Here is a 17441-nt window from a genome sequence, read left to right as displayed (position 1 = left end):
GGAAGGGAAACTGTGACTGCGCTTTATACACGGTGCTTGTGGACAAACGTATTTTAGCCTGATCTCCCTAAGAGAGAATGGGTGTTTGGTGGTGGCGGAGGCGGTGACAGACAGCCTTGGAAACCTTCATCACGTAAGGAGAGACTTGTCTCCAACAGAAAGCTGAAAAATCAGGTCATGTAGTGTCTTATTATGTAATATGATCTCTAGTCAAAGTAAAGGAAGTTTGCTGTGAAAAAGCCTTGTGACTATTTATTATCTGTCTCAAAATTCTGAACCTCCTGCTCAGTCATATGAAAAGAATTTACTTATCAGCTTGGAAACTGAAAGGCATCTGTCCCTATTTTGGACCAAAAATTCCCCTCAAACATCCCACGAAGAGTGGTTGTGAGGATTAAATGAGATAACGAAGTGCTCAACCTAGGGTCCGAGATATGACTGTATCCAATAAATATCTGTCACTATCCCTAGTCATCATTTCATCTCTGGCTCTTTTGCAAATATCTCAGCAAGTGAAGCAAAGGACTAAGTTTAAGCTAAGCTGACCTCCTGGGCATGGTGCTCATGGGGAGGTATTTATCCAGGGAAGGGCCCTGCAGATCCCAGCAGGGGCAAAATATTTGTGCCTTTAAGTCTGGGCAAGATCAGACAAGAGGACTGAAGTGTTTCCCACGGCACTCAGCAAGTCAGGTCCACCTCTGTCCTGGCAGGACCTGTCTCAACATGGGCTCCCAGGTCCTGCTACTGAGATTCTTCGAGGAGTCTTTGACATTGCCCACGGCCCTGCCTTCTATGCTTGCCTCTACTCTATCAATCATTAGGCTCTTTTCCTAACAGGGCCAGAAGGAATCCCTCTTTACATGTGTCAGAATCTCCTTTCCTAACAGACTGCGGACAAACACCTGGAGAACTGTGCCTGTTAGTTAGTTGCTATGTGCAAATGGGACAGGATATTATTTTATGAATGCAATTCAGAATTCTTAGAGAAGAGACTTTCTATGAATAAGATTTTTTCCCATTTTATATAAGGCAAATGTTTTTTCTTTTTTCTTTTTTTCCAGATGCCCATGTGGATCTGCCTTAAATCTTCTGGAGGTTAAAAATGGTTAGATTTGGATACAGCATAAAGCTTATTTCCCTCATATTGTTATTTGTGAAAGTATTTTGGTTCATTGGGCTTATTGCTTGAAAAGACTTGATTTTGTTGAAAATAAGAAATGTCCACTTTTTCTATTCTTGACCTCTCACATCTCAGTATTAATTCATCTACTGCAGATCTGACTCATCCTGTGGGTTATTATAAAAATATTTCAAAACAATAGAAACCACAAAAAGTCTACTTGGGGACAGTTTTTCTATGTATCAGTGATATTTGAGGCAGGTACCCAAGACGAACAGGATAACTACCTCCCAGAATATCCCTAGAGTCTAACTACCCCCTCTGTTTCTAATAAAACCCACAAAAGCAACGGGGTTTTCTTTTGCCTCCAGTGGTTCATTAGCTTATACGGGCATCATTCAAATTTAAAATACAATCAAGTGCAATTGCAATATGCAATATGTGCTTGAATAAGGATGTGACAATGGGTTAGGGCATTTTTTTTTTTAAGAGCCTCTAGTGTTATATTTTAATCATCTCTCTGCTTGTAATATGTTAAAGCCAAAGATCCAATGTCTCAATTTCACTCTGAAGAGTTCTCCCCATTGACTAGATTACTTTGCAGTTCCTATAACGTGGTCTCTTCATCACTCAAAATCAGTGATTACTTGTATATATTCCATTCCATGGAAATATTTTTTGAGATAAGCCTTATGTTTCTTAATGCTGGATAGCCAGAAAATAAAATTGGCTAACCAGAATCATTTAGATACCATCAATCACAGAGATTAACCTAGGCTAGAGAATTCTATTTTAATTTTTTTTTAACATATTTATTGAAGTATAATTGCTTTACAATGGTGTGTTAGTTTCTGCTTTATAACAAAGTGAATCAGTTATGCATATACATATGTTCCCATATCTCTTCCCCCTTGCATCTCCCTCCCTCCCACCCTCCCTATCCCACCCCTCTAGGTGGTCACAAAGCACCGAGCTGATCTCCCTGTGCTACGCGGCTGCTTCCCACTAGCTATCTATTTTACATTTGGTAGTGTATATATGTCCATGACACTCTCTCACCCTGTCACATCTCACCCCTCCCCCTCCCCATATCCTCAAGTCCATTCTTTAGTAGGTCTGTGTCTTTATTCCCATCTTGCCACTAGGTTCTTCATGACCTTTTTTTTTTTTTTCCCTTAGATTCCATATATATGTGTTAGCATACTGTATTTGTTTTTCTCTTTCTGACTTACTTCACTCTGTATGACAGACTCTAACTCCATCCAACTTATTACAAATACCTGCATTTCATTTCTTTTTATGGCTGAGTAATATTCCATTGTATATATGTGCCACATCTTCTTTAGCCATTCATCCGATGATGGACACTTAGGTTGTTCCATGTCCTGGCTATTGTAAATAGAGCTGCAATGAACATTTTGGTACATAACTCTTTGTGAATTATGGTTTTCTCAGGGTATATGCCCAGTAGTGGGATTGCTGGGTCGTATGGTAGTTCTATTTTTAGTTTTTTAAGGAACTTCCATACTGTTCTCCATAGTGGCTGTATCAATTTACATTCCCACCAACAGTGCAGGAGTGTTCCCTTTTCTCCACACCCTCTCCAGCATTTATTGTTTCTAGATTTTTTGATGATGGCCATTCTGACCAGTGTGAGATGATACCTCACTGTAGTTTTGATTTGCATTTCTCTAATGATTAAGGATGTTGAGCATTCTTTCATGTGTCTGTTGGCCATCTGTATATCTTCTTTGGAGAAATGTCTATTTAGGTCTTCTGCCCATTTTTCGATTGGGTTGTTTGTTTTTTTGTTATTGAGTTGCATGAGCTGCTTGTAAATCTTGGAGATTAATCCTTTGTCAGTTGCTTCATTTGCAAATATTTTCTCCCATTCTGAGGGTTGTCTTTTGGTCTTGGTTATGGTTTCCTTTGCTGTGCAAAAGCTTTTAAGTTTCATTAGGTCCCATTTGTTTATTTGTGTTTTTATTTCCATTTCTCTAGGAGGTGGGTCAAAAAGGATCTTGCTGCGATTTATGTCATAGAGTGTTCTGCCTATGTTTTCCTCTAAGAGTTTGATAGTGTCTGGCTTTACACTTAGGTCTTTAATCCATTTTGAGTTTATTTTTGTGTATGGTGTCAGGGAGTGTTCTAATTTCATACTTTTACATGTAGCTGTCCAATTTTCCCAGCACCACTTATTGAAGAGGCTGTCTTTTCTCCACTGTATATGCTTGCCTCCTTTATCAAAGATAAGGTGACCATATGTGCGTGGGTTTATCTCTGGGCTTTCTGTCCTGTTCCATTGATCTATATTTCTGTTTTTGTGCCAGTACCAAACTGTCTTGATTACTGTAGCTTTGTAATATAGTCTGAAGTCAGGGAGCCTGATTCCTCCAGCTCCATTTTTCGTTCTCAAGATTGCTTTGGCTATTCGGGGTCTTTTGTGTCTCCATACAAATTGTGAAATTTTTTGTTCTAGTTCTGTGAAAAATGCCTGTGGTAGTTTGATAGGGATTGCATTGAATCTGTAGATTGCTTTGGGTAGTAGAGTCATTTTCACAATGTTTATTCTTCCAATCCAAGAACATGGTATATCTCTCCATCTATTTGTATCACCTTTAATTTCTTTCATCAGTGTCCTATAATTTTCTGCATACAGATCTTTTGTCTCCTTAGGTAGGTTTATTCCTAGATATTTTATTCTTTTTGTTGCGATGGTAAACGGGAGTGTTTTCTTAATTTCACTTTCAGATTTTTCATCATTAGTATATAGGAATGCAAGAGATTTCTGTGCATTAATTTTGTATCCTGCTACTTTACCAAATTCATTGATTAGCTCTAGTAGTTTTCTGGTGGCAGTTTTAGGATTCTCTATGTATAGTATCATGTCACCTGCAAACAGTGACAGCTTTACTTCTTCTTTTCCGATTTGGATTCCTTTTATTTCTTTTTCTTCTCTGACTGCTGTGGCTAACACTTCCAAAACTATGTTGAATAATAGTGGTGAGAGTGGGCAACCTTGTCTTGTTCCTGATCTTAGTGGAAATGGTTTCAGTTTTTCACCATTGAGGACAATGTTGGCTGTGGGTTTGTCATATATGGCCTTTATTATGTTGAGGAAAGTTCCCTCTATGCCTACTTTCTGCAGGGCTTTTATCATAAATGGGTGTTGAATTTTGTCAAAAGCTTTCTCTGCATCTATTGAGATGATCATATGGTTTTTCTCCTTCAGTTTGTTAATATGATGTATCATGTTGATTGATTTGCGTATATTGAAGAATCCTTGCATTCCTGGAATAAACCCCACTTGATCATGGTGTATAATCCTTTTAATGTGCTGTTGGATTCTGTTTGCTAGTATTTTGTTGAGGATTTTTGCATCTATGTTCAGCAGTGATATTGGCCTGTAGTTTTCTTTCTTTGTGACATCTTTGTCTGGTTTTGGTATCAGGGTGATGGTTGCCTCGTAGAATGAGTTGGGGAGTGTTCCTCCCTCTGCAATATTTTGGAAGAGTTTGAGAAGGATAGGTGTTAGCTCTTCTCTAAATGTTTGATAGAATTCTCCTGTGAAGCCATCTGGTCCTGGGCTTTTGTTTGTTGGAAGGTTTTTAATCACAGTTTCAATTTCAGTGCTTGTGATTGGTCTGTTCATATTTTCTATTTCTTCCTGGTTCAGTCTCGGTAGGTTGTGCATTTCTAAGAATCTGTCCATTTCTTCCAAGTTGTCCATTTTATTGGCATAGAGTTGCTTGTAGTAATCTCTCATGATCGTTTGTATTTCTGCAGTGGCAGTGGTTACTTCTCCTTTTTCATTTCTAATTCTGTTGATCTGAGTCTTCTCCCTTTTTCTCTTGATGAGTCTGGCTAATGGTTTATCAATTTTGTTTATCTTCTCGAAGAACCAGCTTTTAGTTTCATTGATTTTTGCTATTGTTTCCTTCATTTCTTTTTCATTTATTTCTGATCTGATCTTTATGATTTCTTTCCTTCTGCTAGCTTTGGGGTTTTTTTGCTCTTCTTTCTCTAATTGCTTTAGGTGCAAGGTTAGGTTGTTTATTCGAGATGTTTCCTGTTTCTTGATGTAGGCTTGTATTGCTATAAACTTCCCTCTTAGAACTGCTTTTGCTGCATCCCATAGGTTTTGGGTCGTCGTGTCTCCATTGTCATTTGTTTCTAGGTATTTTTTGATTTCCCCTTTGATTTCTTCAGTGATCACTTCGTTATTAAGTAGTGTATTGTGTAGCCTCCATGTGTTTGTATTTTTTACAGATCTTTTCCTGTAATTGATATCTAGTCTCATAGCATTGTAGTCGGAAAAGGTACTTGATACGATTTCAATTTTCTTAAATTTACCAAGGCTTGATTTGTGACCCAAGATATGATCTATCCTGGAGAATGTTCCATGAGCACTTGAGAAAAATGTGTATTCTGTTGTTTTTGGGTGGAATGTCCTATAAATATCAATTAAGTCCATCTTGTTTAATGTATCATTTAAAGCTTGTGTTTCCTTATTTATTTTCATTTTGGATGATCTGTCCATTGGTGAAAGTGGGGTGTTAAAGTCCCCTACTATGATTGTGTTACTGTCGATTTCCCCTTTTATGGCTGTTAGTATTTGCCTTATGTATTGAGGTGTTCCTATGTTGGGTGCATAAATATTTAAAATTGTTATACCTTCCTCTTGGATCGATCCCTTGATCATTATATAGTGTCCTTCTTTGTCTCTTGTGATAGTCTTTATTTTAAAGTCTATTTTGTCTGATATGAGAATTGCTACTCCAGCTTTCTTTTGATTTCCATTTGCATGGAATATCTTTTTCGAACCCCTCACTTTCAGTCTGTATGTGTCTCTAGGTCTGAAGTGGGTCTCTTGTAGACAGCATATATATGGGTCTTGTTTTTGTACCCATTCAGCCAGTCTGTGTCTTTTGGTGGGAGCATTTAATCCATTTACATTTAAGGTAATTATTGATATGTACGTTCCTATTCCCATTTTCTTAAATATTTTGTGTTTGTTATTGTAGGTGTTTTCCTTCTCTTGTGTTTCTTGCATAGAGAAATTCCTTTAGCATTTGTTGTAAAGCTGGTTTGGTGGTGCTGAACTCTCTCAGCTTTTGCTTGTCTGTAAAGGTTTTAATTTCTCCATCAAATCTGAATGAGATCCTTGCTGGGTAGAGTAACCTTGGTTGTAGGTTTTTCTCCTTCATGACTTTAAGTATATCCTGCCACTCCCTTCTGGCTTGCAGAGTTTCTGCTAAAAGATCAGCTGTTAACCTTATGGGGATTCCCTTGTGTGTTATTTGTTGTTTTTCCCTTGCTGCTTTTAATATGTTTTCTTTATATTTAATTTTTGATAGTTTGATTAATATGTGTCTTGGCGTGTTTCTCCTTGGATTTATCCTGTATGGGACTCTCTGTGCTTCCAGGACTTGATTAACTATTTCCTTTCCCATATTAGGGAAGTTTTCAACTATAATCTCTTCAAATATTTTCTCAGTCCCTTTCTTTTTTTCTTCTTCTTCTGGGACCCCTATAATTCGAATGTTGGTGCATTTAATGTTGTCCCAGAGGTCTCTGAGACTGTCCTCAGTTCTTTTCATTCTTTTTCCTTTATTCTGCTCTGCAGTAGTTATTTCCACTATTTTATCTTCCAGGTCACTTATCTGTTCTTCTGCCTCAGTTATTCTGCTATTGATCCCATCTAGAGTATTTTTAATTTCAGTTATTGTGTTGTTCATCACTGTTTGTTTGCTCTTTAGTTCTTCTAGGTCCTTGTTAAACGTTTCTTGTATTTTCTCCTTTCTATTTCCAAGATTTTGGATCATCTTTACTATCATTATTCTGAATTCTTTTTCAGGTAGACTGCCTATTTCCTCTTCATTTGTTAGGTCTGGTGTGTTTTGACCCTGCTCCTTCACCTGCTGTGTGTTTTTTTGTCTTCTCATTTTGCTTATCTTACTGTGTTTGGGGTCTCCTTTTCACAGGCTGCAGGTTCGTAGTTCCCGTTGTTTTTGGTGTCTGTCCCCAGTGGCTGAGGTTGGTTCAGGGGGTTGTGTAGGCTTCCTGGTGGAGGGGACTAGTGCCTGTGTTCTGGTGGATGAGGTTGGATCTTGTCTTTCTGGTGGGCACGTCCACGTCTGGTGGTGTGTTTTGGGGTGTCTGTGGCCTTATTATGATTTTAGGCAGCCTCTCTGCTAATGGATGGGGCTGTGTTCCTGTCTTAATAGTTGTTTGGCATAGGGTGTCCAGCACTGTAGCTTGCTGGTCATTGAGTGAAGCTGGGTCTTGATGTTGAGATGGAGATCTCTGAGAGATTTTCGCCGTTTGATATTACGTGGAGCTGGGAGGTCTCTTGTGGACCAGTGTCCTGCAGTTGGCTCTCCCACCTCAGAGGCACAGCCCTGATGCCTGGCTGGAGCACCAAGAGCCTTTCATGCACACGGCTCAGAATAAAAGGGAGAAAAAAATAGAAAGAAAGAAAGAAAGAGGATAAAATAAAATAAAATAAAGCTATTATAATAAAAAATAAGAAAAAAGAATTATTAAGAATAAATGTATTCGAAAACAAAATTTTTTTAATTTTTAAAAATAGATTTATTAATTTTTTATAATAAAAAATAAGAAAAAAATTATTGAGAAAAAAATGTTTAATTTTTTAAAATAAAAAATATGAAAAAACTTATTAAAACATTTTTTTAATTTCTAAAAATAGAAAATAAGGAAAAAATTATTAAGAAAACATTTATTAGGAAAAAAAAATTTTTTAAGTAAAAAAAAAAATAAAAAATAAAACGGACGGACCTAACCCTAGAACTAATGGTGAAAGCAAAGCTATACAGACAAAATCTCACCCAGAAGCATACACATATACACTCACAAAAAAAGGAAAAGGGGAAAAATTAATATATCCTGCTCCCAATGTCCACCTCTTGAATTTGGGTTGATTCATTGTCTATTCAGGTATTCAACAGATACAGGCACATCAAGTTGTTTGTGGAGCTTTAATCCGCTGCTTCTGAGGCTGCTGGGAGAGATTTCCCTTTGTCTTCTTTGTTCGCACAGCTCCCGGGGTTCAGCTTTGGATTTGGACCCGCCTCTGCATGTAGGTCTGAGGGCGTCTGTTCCCCGCCCAGAAAGAACGGGGTTAAAGGAGCAGCTGATTCGGGGGCTCTGGCTCACTCAGGACGGGGGGAGGGAGGGGTACAGAGGCAGGGCGAGCCTGCGGCGGCAGAGGCTGGCATGACGTTGCACCAGCCTGAGGCACGCCATGCGTTCTCCCGGGGAAGTTGTCCCCGGATCACGGGAGCCTGGCAGTGGCGGGCTGCACCGGCTCCCGGGAGGGGAGGTGTGGAGAGTGACCTGTGCTCGCACACAGGCTTCTTGGTGGCGGCAGCAGCAGCCTTAGTGTCTCCTGCCTGTCTCTGGGGTCCGCGCTGTTAGCCGCGGCTCGCGCCCGCCTCTGGAGCTCGTTTAGGTGGCGCTCTGAATCCCCTCTCCTCGCGCACCAGGAAACAAAGAGGTAAGAAAAAGTCTCTTGCCTCTTCGGCGGCTGCATACTTTTTCCCTGGCCTCCCTCCCGGCTAGCTGTGGTGCGCTAACCCCTTCAAGCTGTGTTCACGCCGCCAGCCCCAGTCCTCTCCCTGCCACCAGCCCCAGTCCTCTCCCTGCAATCCGACCAAAGCCCGAGCCTCAGCTCCCAGCCCCGCCCGCCCTGGCGGGTGAGCAGACAAGCCTCTCGGGCTGGTGAGCGCTGCTCGGCGCCGAGCCTCTGTGCGGGAATCTCTCCGCTTTTCCCTCTGCGCCCCTGTTGCTGTGGGATCCGCGCTGATAGCCGCGGCTCGCGCCCTTCTCTGGAGTTCGTTAAGGCGGTGCTCTGAATCCCCTCTCCTTGCGCGCCACGAAACAAAGAGGCAAGAAAAAGTCTCTTGCCTCTTCGGCAGCTCCAGACTTTTTCCCGGACTCCCTCCCAGCTAGCACCGAAGCCCGAGCCTCAGCTCCCAGCCCCGCCCACCCCGGCGGCTGAGCAGACAAGCCTCTCGGGCTGGTGAGTGCTGGTCAGCACCGAGCCTCCGTGCAGGAAGTGCGGGAATCTCTCCGCTTTGCCCTCCACACCCCTTTGGCTGCGCTCTCCTCCGTGGCTCCGAATCTTCCCCCCTCTGCCACCCGCAGTCTCTGCCCACGAAGGGCCTTCCTAGTGTGTGGAAACCTTTCCTCCTTCACAGCTCCCTCCCACCGGTGCAGGTCCTGTCCCTATTCTTTTGTCTCTGTTATTTCTTTTTTCTTTTGCCCTACCCAAGTACGTGGGGATTTTCTTGCCTTTTGGAAGGTCTGACGTCTTCTGCCAGCGTTCAGTGGGTGTTCTGTAGGAGCAGTTCCACGTGTAGACGTATTTCTACTGTATCTGTGGGAGGGAAGGTGATCTCCGCGTCTTACTCTTCCGCCATCTTGCCCCCTATCTATTTTAATATTTTTTAAACTGAGTTCCAAATAGATTGTTCAGTCTGCAGCCACAGACTCCAAAATATGAACTGAATATGAAAACATTTTAACTTTCATGTTTTAATGATAAGAATGTTGTTGGCATTAATATTTGAACGTTTCAGCCTACCTCGTTATGAAAGCTATGTCATGGCAGGCTCAGAATTCACTGGCAGACTATAAATAAAATCTTTCTATAAATATACTTTATGCCAGACTACCAGCAGAATACATTTTTCATCTTCTAAACAGATGGTATAAGACAATATTCACGCATGTATATGATTAATCAAATGTGCTTTTGCTGATAGAATTTTCATAACCATTACCAGCATGGGTTTTGTGAAATTTCTGCATGTTATATTTTCTTTTGAGAATTCGTTTATTTAAGGGAACGATTAATATAAAAGAAGATGGAAAAATGATAGGCCTTAATGTGCTTGGTTTCTTTGAGGTCCAGTGGGCCTGAGATTTAAGGCTTTTTTCTTCTACAAAGATATAGCCAGGCAGGTCTTTCAGGCTTTCACCTTCTTATTATCCCAGCCCCTACCCCAAGCCCTCACTGGTCATCTGCCAGAATTCCCATTCAACTAAGAAGTTAGCCTTTATCAAAGCCCTTACCCTCTCCATGCTTATGATTGGTATACGAGACACTGAGAGAAAAGACGGATGCTTTACTGAGGAAAATACCATGGCAAGGGGTTTTGGCATATTAGAAAATAGCAGACAAAAGAGTGGGGCTCCTCTACATTCAGATCATCAGGGTTTACACCCAGGCAAGCACCATAGCAAAGAGGGTGGTTGCCCACCCCCATATCTGTTCTTCTATTTCTCCTTGAATAGAACACCACAAATTTTTATCTGGGCATATCATCATCTAGAATAAAAGACTATTTCCTTAAGAGCCACCCTAGCGGCTAGGTGAGGCCATGGGAATAGTGCATGGCCTGGCACTAAACTTTAGCCAAGATTTAAGTAGGGTACGTGGCTTATTTTTTGCCCTTCTGGCTTTTGTCCTGCTTCTGGGTTCCAATGTATGTGTATGTGATGGCTGGAATTTCAACAGCCATTTTGGACCATGAGGTGACCATGAGGTCGAAGTGCTGTGCTCAGATGAAGCACAGAAATTTTAGATCTGGAGTCCCTGAAATCACTCAGGAGCTACCATTAATAGCTCTGGTCTGCCTCTTGCTAGGTTTCTTTTATGTGAAAAAGAAATAAAGAGCAATATTCTTATTATACTGGCTGTGGGCCTTTGGCAAGTTACTTAACTTCTCAACACCTTAGTTTCCATACCTACAAAATAAGGGTAATAATAGCACCTAACTCACAGGGTTGTTGTGGGTGTCAAATGAGATGATACATGCAAAGTACTTAGACTGGGAACCTGTACATAGTAAATCCTCCACAAACTATGGGTCTCATTAAGGATGCCTGACATTTTAGTGTCTAACAGTCAGTTTCAACAATTGAAAAGTGACCTGGGAAGTTCCTCAGCATGTTATTATTTTTAAAAGTTCTGAAGTGTGAATTTCGAATCATGTCCTCTGAGGAGAACTGAGTCATTTAGCTAGTCTGGGACTCTGGCATCTGACTCCAGTGCCACTTTGCTGTCCTCTGCTCAGGCAATAACTCATTCACGGTATGACTAAAACATTGTTTCTTTCTTTTTTTTAATATATTAACATTAATTCTTTATTTGCATTGTTACTTGAATATATGTCTTTCTCTGTCTTTATTTCTGTTTTATTTTATTTTTTTTAACATCTTTATTGGAGTATAGCTGCTTACAATGTTGTGTTAGTTTCTGCTGTATAACAAAGTGAATCAGCTATTTCTTCACAAAAACCACTCTGAAAAAAAAGGGCAAATGCCAGTGCTAGTGACAGTAATAAAGAAAATATTAAGAGGCCTCATAAGGGAATAAAATGAAGTTTCTTAGTTAGAAAATTAACATTATGCTAATGTTTCTGAACCATGACATGAGCAGAGACAACATATGCTCCATGCAGAGGAAGCTATAGATTAGAGAAGTCATTTCAAACATGAGGATTTTCAAATGGCTCTCAATGTATCATTTACAAATGTTAAAGGTCTGGTATTTCATATGATCTGCAAGCAAAATCCACAGGTAATAAAAGGATTAAAGTTAAAGAATTAAAGGGAAATAGAACCTGCAGAATGATGACACTGGGCAGATCCTTCGATTTAGAAGAGCTCCAAGAGTGTATTCATACCCACATACTCCCCACAGAAGACTTAAGGCTTTTATAATAAAAGGTACAGAATTAGCAAAACCATCGCTATTGAGACAAAGGAAGAAGAATCATGAAAAGGAGTAGTTGAGGGGGGAGAATTATTATAATCAGGTAGCTTGGCTCCCAGTCTAGGAATGTCACTTCCTGAGATTTCACTTGGATCAGAGGTAAGTCTTGGAGAAGGTCCACTTAGAGCAGGAAGAATGGCCACTGAGCTATATCTCTCCCACTTGCCCCTCCAGACACTCTAGCCACCCTTTTCACCCGGCCCCGTGCCCAGAGGCTGATCTATTGGTTCATGTTCACAGGCTCCCCTGCCCTCTGGTTTCTGATTGGGTTCAGCCAGTGGTGAGCCTGGGCAAAAGTTCAGAGGGAGAGGAGAGACTGAGATCACAGTTTTTATTCTCCAATTTCCTCCCTGTGAGTTTGCTTGAATTGCCTGAATCCTTAGATCGAAGCTTACTCCTCCCAGAACAGCCTGTTCTACATGACTCTTGTGGCTTCTCTAATGTTCTCTCTTCCCTTGAGTCTAAGATAAGGTTGCTACATTTAACAAAGACCAGTATAGGATGGTCAGTTGAACGTGAAAGTCAGGTAAACAAATATATACTGCAATATATGCAATATTTGGGGTCATATTTACACTCAGACATTATTCATTGTTTATCTGATATTCAAATTTAACAGGGCATCCTGTATTTCATCTGGCAACGCAACGCTAAGGATACTGTCAGCTGCTAACCCTGGGTTCCTGCTGGCTTCCCTCCGTCCTGCCCACACCTTTGGAATGAGTCCCTTTGTCTATAAGCCATCCTTGAATTATTCTGATCTGAGTATGCCATCTGTTTTCCCTCAGGATCCTGATACAGTCATCATACCCCTTAGTTTCTCCCTGTCAAGGTTATTTCCTCTCAACCATCTCTTGTAGGTTATTTCTTTCAGAAGATTTTCACAAGGATTCTATGGCAGACAACCCAATGGGACTGAAAGGAGAGCCTTAACCTCCAGAAAATAGAAGATACAGAAGTGGCAATGCTGACATCTTAGTATGAGACTTAAAAAGCCCAATTTAATCTTTTGTATCAATGTATCTGAGCTTGGCTTTCCCTGAAAGCCAAGAGACAAAAGCTTGCTTGCAGATAGTTTATTTCTGAATGTGACCTCAGGAAGCTGAAGTGCAAGGCAGAGAGAGTAAAACAGGGAAAGAAGGAAAGTCAGTGTGAGGAAGTGCCATTGAAATGACTATGGGCAATTGGTGTTTGATCCCACCAAGACCATCTGAAGGTCCTCATTAATGTGACTCAGACCCTCTATCCAGGGGCTCAGGAGGGAAACATGTATCAATGGCACCTGTCCCCCAGCTGCTGAGATTGGCCTCATGCATGGCCTGCACTTCCAGGATAAATATGTAGAGCCAGTTTCTGAGATTTCCATGCTGCAAAATCAGAGAGGCCTCAAGGCAAAACAATGGGAAGTACTTGGCACAGGCTTGAAGGGCAGGGGTGTCCAGTACTGTCCAGTCACAACTCCCTGAAGGTGGCCAAAACCTCCACAGCATGGGTTGGAAGCAAGAGGATTTTGAAGGGGTGACCAAGATGTCGCCCATGCCCAGTGGGAAGCCAGTCTACTTATGCATGGAGATGAGCTACATGTTTACCCAGAGACATGCCAAGACATTAATGAAGACATTCGGAAGTTAATTCTATTGAGGAAACACGTCCTTTCTAATGTGAGATCTCTGGAAGAGTCCCCACAGTTGGCAGCAACTTGAAGTCAGACACTGTCAAGAACAGAATATGCTTGGATGGAGCTTAACTAGCTGAGATGAGCCAAGCCGAACTCCTCCTTGAAACCACTACCTGCCTATTGTGAATGGTTATGGCATTCACGGAATGTCTCCAAGTGGATATACATGGGAAATTCATGGCTTCTCCAGTACAGCTGCAGTTAAGGAGCAATTTACTCCAGTTCAGGCACAACAAGAATTTCAAGACTTAGATTCTCTATCAGTCCTGAGTATCAGAATCATTGCTTTGCATGGTGACAGGTGGTTTCTGGGTGGAAACTTGGCAGTCTCTGCTGCTCTGCCCTGGTGGGCTTCTCACTCCACCCACATAGCCAAGACTACCAACTTCATGTTTCCGTGATAAACATGGGTGAAATGGAGAATCATAGGCAATCGCCTCCATCTTTCTCTCGTTTTGCTAAGAACATTTATGAAAAGAAGATTAGAACTCAGTCTAAGCCATTGTTCTTTCTCATCCTTGAACCAAACCAATTTCATGGTCTAATGAAAAGGCAAAGCACTCACTACGTAGGCAGAAGATTCAATGGTTAGATATGGGACAATTAGAGAGCATTACCAAAATAATATAATTTATTCATAAGTCACACTATAACTCACAAGTCTGTCCAATGGCTTGTAATGGGGAACCAGCAAGTTCTAGTGTGATTCACTTTCTAGAGTGGCTTTGAAGGAGGACAGATAACACTCATATCCTAGTTTAGGATATAACTGCTCCTCCTATAGTAAGCCAGAATTGGACTCCTAATCATATACTGTGTAAGCTGTATGTTAGTTCAGATTATTATCATCATGGGTATAATTCAACTTTTCACTTTGTGGCAAATAAAGAAACCTGAGCAGTATTTTCTTCTGCATATGAAACGTACTAGTATGAAATACAGCCACAATAACTTTAAACAGTTAACTCTGCTCCTGATGGTTTAGCATTTCAAACTTCATTCTTACCCAGATACAAAAAAATCCTTGAAAAATGATTAAAATTAACCTTTTAAATAAAAAAGAGGAGAGCAGGGAGAAACTAGTGCTTAAAAATATTAAAAAATTGTTCTTCTCCACTTCTTTTCACATTCTTCCAGCATTCAGAAAAGTTGAAAAATGGGTTAACCATCAACCTACTGACCTCAAAGATATGAAAAAAAATTGTCCCGTGCTCTAGAGCATATGAGCTTTGAACGTATCAGTAGGATCCTGCTCAAATCACACACACTGAAAGAGTTGTCCTTCAACCACTGTAGTTAATTGACAGGTCTACAATGATTAAGATGGCATTTCATCTGCAGTAAATTTCAATTTGATTTCACCAATATGTCGGCAATAGATTGCTCCTTCAAAAACTGCACATCCTATAAGTTGTTTGAATGAATCATGAGTGAGGGCACCTGCGTGGTCTAAGGGCTAAATATACCCTTGAGTATGATTGGCAGTTCATATCATTTCAAGGCATCACAGACATCACACTTCTCCCAAATACTCTCAAGTCATATGTATGTTGCTGATCAACCATGAAGGTAAAATATTCGGATTTGGTCCCTCTGTGATCTGTGCTGTTGTATTTCTTTATAAGCCTAGAGCTGTGTATTAAAAAAAATGGCAGAGCAACTTACCAAACTGAAGACTGTGGTGAAAGGGGAGAAAGAGGAGTGATTTGGGGGTAAATTGCTATCAGACAGAATTGGTGCTACAGTAGAAGATGTTTTGCCTCATTAATAAAGTGATGTGACTTGGCAAGTGCTGAAGGGAATTTAAGAGGATTGGCGATGACTTGGTGTATGCCTAGTGAGGACAGAACGTTAAGCTGAGAAGCAACATTTGACTGACTCCACCAAAGTGTCTGCCTCCCAGGGACCCAGTAAGTCATTAGCATGCGGTGTGAAGGCTGTGGCCATGTAGTTTTCCTTCCTGCTGCTTGATAACAAGAAAGGGGCTAAGGGTTGGAGGACCAAGAAGGAACTGGCAAATTGGAATTCACTTGTGACCTTTGGCCTCAACTACAATATGTACAGAGTTTGGAAGTCATTACTACTATTCTTATGACAAGAAAAAACTGTACAAATGAAAAATCGATGACTTTTCTTGTTCCTCTCAGGGAACTCAGGTTGCAGGGCAAACTGCCATCCTGAACTCTGTAGAGATGGGGCATCCAGAGAGACACAGCTGTGATCTGCTGAATCAGCCAAGAACAGAAGCTGCTGGAACCATAAACTGGTAGGAACACTTAAATGGTAATTTCGATGGATTGCTAGAGGCTGAGTGTGGAATAATGTAAGAGTGAGAAATTCCCAGGGGTCAGAGTCTTAGAAGCTCCACACCTTGATAAGCTTTCCTTCTAGGAACCCCACCAGGTTTTCATAATGAAGATCTGAGAAAGATACCGTCTAGGCTCTAGGGAGGGAAAGAGTATTACTGTGAAACACACCAGAACCTTCTCCATAGCAGAGTCCTACCCTCTAAGGGAAAGACTTTGCCAGAGCCTTATCGCCACCCTGGGGAAGAGCATTCCTCCCCTCCCAATCCCCTCTAGCCTTCCTGCCTCACTTAAAGAAGGAAAAATACAAAGTCAAAGAGGATCAGAGTTTCAAGGCAATAGATTGGAAAGGAGTAGGATGCGGGGGAATAAAAGCTAGACCTCTGGAGAAACACTTGTGAAGGTCACAGTTTCAAGACACAGACCCACTAAAAGACTGCGATTTGATTAGAAGAATATAGAACATGCCCTCTCTTCCACACCTTGCCTCTACACTACTATTACAACAGTGGATAACAGCTGAAAGAGCTGTAAGCCACAGATTCTTTCTCAGGAGGAGCACTTTGGAATCCCAAAGGACCTGCTCATTAAAAAGGCTTGTGGTGTCATAGAGCCTGAGTCCTGTCACAGCAGCAGATGCTGGTCAGACATGTCTGCCCAGACTTGGAACAGGTTGATAACTGGTCTTGTTGGTAAACAAAATACCACAGTCCTGTGGAATCTTCCATCATGTGGTTCTGTAGAAGGATCTGACGCCCAGAATATACCATTGCAATAAGTCATGATAGACGGAGAGGGATAGCAGAGCCATGCCTGACAACCTTGCCCATGTCTAGTCTCCTGTAAGTGGGCCTGCGGTTCCCTGGTACAGAGTTTCAAGCACAAAGTTGTTGGCCGTCCTATGTCACTGTCAGAGCTTTCCGTGTTATTAGTGGACTTGCTTAGATGAGTCACTGAAGAGCCTTCTTTCCCTACTTACTGTAGCTCATTGATAGTCTCAGGAGAAGCCTGTAAGATTAGCCAGAATTCTGGCCATATATATGATTCAACTGATGACACAGACAGTCTTGCAAGGCAGTAGAAATGAAAGTGAAAATAAACAAGTGGGACCTAATCAAACTTACAAGCTTCTGTACAGCAAAGGAAACCATAAATAATATGAAAAGGCAACCTACGGACTGGGAGAAAATGGTTGCAAATGACGCAACCAACAAGAGCCTTATTTCCAAAATACACAGACAGTTCATACACTCAACAACAACAAAAAAACACGATAAAAAAATGAGCAGAAGACCTAAATAGACATTTCTGCAAAGAAGATATACAGATGACCAAAAAGCAGATGAAAAGATGCTCAACATTGCTAATTATTAGAGAAATGCAAATCAAAACTACAATGAGGTATCACCTCACACTGGTCAGAATGGCCATCTTCAAAAAGTCTACAAACAATAAATGCTGGAGAGGGTGTGGAGAAAAGGGAACCCTCCTACACTGTTGGTGGGAATATAAATTGGTACAGCCACTATGGAA

The sequence above is a fragment of the Balaenoptera ricei genome, chromosome 7 (assembly GCF_028023285.1).
Source record: "Balaenoptera ricei isolate mBalRic1 chromosome 7, mBalRic1.hap2, whole genome shotgun sequence".
Classification (NCBI taxonomy): domain Eukaryota; kingdom Metazoa; phylum Chordata; class Mammalia; order Artiodactyla; family Balaenopteridae; genus Balaenoptera; species Balaenoptera ricei.
Note: the sequence above shows the minus strand (reverse complement) of the source record.